A 2,827-nucleotide genomic window follows, 5' to 3' on the forward strand; every position below is an offset into this window, starting at 1 on the left:
CATGTCACCTCAAACCACAAGCCTGCTACTAGTAGTCACGGCCATCGTTCACAAGTCAGAGCTTTGCCCAGTTCACAAAGAAATCATTACTGCAGGCTGAGTCTGTACCAGGTCTGTGCCAAGCCCAGAGATGGTGCAGTGAATATAGCAAATATGGTCCTTGCCTCCATGGTCTTCACGTGAGCCCTGGAGGTGGGGAGTATTATTTTCCCTATCACACAGACAGTAAGCCGAGGCTCAGAGTGGTCAAATAACTCTTCCTCCAGGATGTACAGCAAGTAGGAAAGGAGAAACTCCGCAGATGCAGATCATCTGATTTACCTCCCGGTCCAGCTGTGTTGATACAGGGATTCAGTGAGAGGGCACCTGGGTGGCTCCATTGCTTAAGCATCCAACTCTTGCTTTCAGCTCAGGTCATGATCTCAGAGTCATGAGATCAAGCCCTGCATGGGCTCTGTGCTCAGTGCAGAGTCCACTTGAGATTCTCTCCCTCTGACCTTCCAACCCCCTGCTTTCTCGCTCTCTCTCTCAAATAAATTAATAAACAAAATATTTTTTAAGAGGATTCAGGGAAATAGTTAACTATGGAATATTTAAAAAGTTGGGTTTCCTTTCTCCCATCCCAGCCCCACCTCCACCTGTGGTCCTCACTCTTCCATCTGGGACTGCATCTCCCTCACCAGCCACACACAAGCCTTTAAACAAGGGAAGGTCATTATACAGCTTCCTGGAGCCTTCCCTTTTCCATGCAAATAATCGTCAGTTGCTTCAGACATTCCCCAAACCATAGCCCAACATCTAACCACTGCTTCTCAAATTGTAGTGAGCACAGAAATCATCCAGAGAATTTGAAATGCAAACTTTGGCTCAGGAGGTCTGGATGGCAGCCCCCACCCCACCCCAGACTTGCATCTCTAACCAGCAACCCTGGGGAGTATGGATGCTGCTGGTACACAAACCACATTTGGAGGAGTAACTTCAGGGCCTGTGCTGATATTGGTAGCCACTGGCCACATGTGGCTATGGAGCATTTGAGGTGTTGGCAGTGCAAGTGAGGAGCTCAGTGTTTATTCAATTAGTTGTAATAATTTAAAATTAATTTTTAAAAACTAAATTTAAAAAATTTTTTAAATAAACATTATAATTAAATCTAATTAAAATTAAAGTATTAAATATTTTCCCATTAAACACAATTTACTGTTTTGGTAGGACTCTATTTTATTCTAACCATTGAAATTTAGCATGTGAATTGAGATGGGCTGGAAGTGTAAAAAACATACTGAATTTCAAAGACTCAGCAGTTACGGGGAAAGTTTCCACTATGTCACTAATAATTTATTTACATGGTTTAATACTGAAATGAACATGTTTTTAATATATTGGGTCACCTAAAATCTGTTATTGGCTACTAGAAATGTTTTAATTTTTGGCAGATGATAGATAGGTAGATAGAGTGAGTGAGCTCACATTATATTTCTATTGAACCGCTGTGGTCTAGATCATTCGTCAGCCTCAACACCTTCCGTTTGTCTGAGCTCCAGCTTATCTACAACCTACTGATCCATGGTCTGGATGCTGTACTCAAACCAATGCATCCTGAAGTTATTGGGTTGTTTTGCATGAGTTTGAGGGGCAAACACATCACATCAACCCCACTGTCTTTTTGTCCCCTGATATACATCAGCTCTCCCCTAATGTCCACATAAAGCAGTCTAGCTTTGTGAGCTGTTGCCATTATTCAGACAGTAGAGTTTGCCCTAGTCAGTTTCTCATGCTTGTTTCAGCCCATTCTTCCTGCCAGTCGGGGTCTCCCCTGCATCTCGACTCCATCATTCAACATCTCTCTCTCAACTTCACAGCTTCCTCCTGTTTGATAAGTTTGCCCTCGTGTCTTCAATGGGGCCAGCAATTACATTGCTGAAGGGGACAGGCCACATCTAGAATAGAAAATTGTAAGGAACAACTAACACGCTGTCTACACTCAGGAACTGTTTAAAACAGAGAGTCTGTTAAGTCCTTTAATTGGAATGACCTACAGATACTTTTTTTCAAATGGTGTTACAGAAAAACATTTAATGACGCAGAACATTGTCCTTAATGTATTTAAGTGCTAAATGCATGTAACATAACAGTATATAAAGAATACTATTTTCAAGTATTTATTTACATAAGTGGAAAAAAAGACTGGTATACGAATATATCAAAATGGTAAGCACAGTTCTCTCTAGATGATGGAACTGAAATCACTTTCATTTTCCTTGCAGAATGTTCTGCTTGCATTGTCTTGTTTAATATGTACTTTAATATTTGGGGTCATTGGCATTTTATTTTATTTTATTTTTTTAATATGGAATGCTTCACAAATTTGCATGTCATCCCTGTGCAGGGGCCATGCTAATCTCTGTATTATTCCAATTTGAGTAAATGTGCTGCCAAAGAGAGCATGGGGTCATTGGCAGTTTACAAGCGATGGAAACTGAGTCTCAGAGAGGTTACCCCGTCTGTCCTTGGCCCCTTTGCTGAAGCACAGGACCATGGGGGGCTCTAGTCTCCCACGGGCAAAGACTCAGGCTCTTCCCCAGACCCACTGCTGCCCTCCTAGTGGGTGGGGCTCAAGAGGGTCCTGTAAGTACAGGATCTCTGGACTTCAGCAAAACGTCTAATTACAGTCTATCTTCCCAGATGTGCTTTAACTCCACCCCCTTGCCTAGTCGAGGACATGGCTTCAGCTCTCCTTCCTCTCTCTCCCACCAAATCATGTTCCTCCTCTCTACAGGATCACCCCTGTCAGCATAAAAACAAGCTCTTTAAAGAAAAAAACATAGCC

General features: G+C 42.4%; 1 non-coding gene across 1 annotated transcript; it reads right to left on the bottom strand.

The window, feature by feature from the left end:
* Positions 1–2,341: 2,341 nt before the first annotated feature.
* On the bottom strand, positions 2,342–2,445 carry LOC131830938 (U6 spliceosomal RNA). The gene has a single exon (XR_009353470.1). It is a non-coding gene; the product is annotated as a U6 spliceosomal RNA (small nuclear RNA).
* Positions 2,446–2,827: the final 382 nt, after the last annotated feature.

The sequence above is a fragment of the Mustela lutreola genome, chromosome 4, assembly GCF_030435805.1.
Source record: "Mustela lutreola isolate mMusLut2 chromosome 4, mMusLut2.pri, whole genome shotgun sequence".
NCBI classification, from domain to species: Eukaryota; Metazoa; Chordata; class Mammalia; order Carnivora; family Mustelidae; genus Mustela; species Mustela lutreola.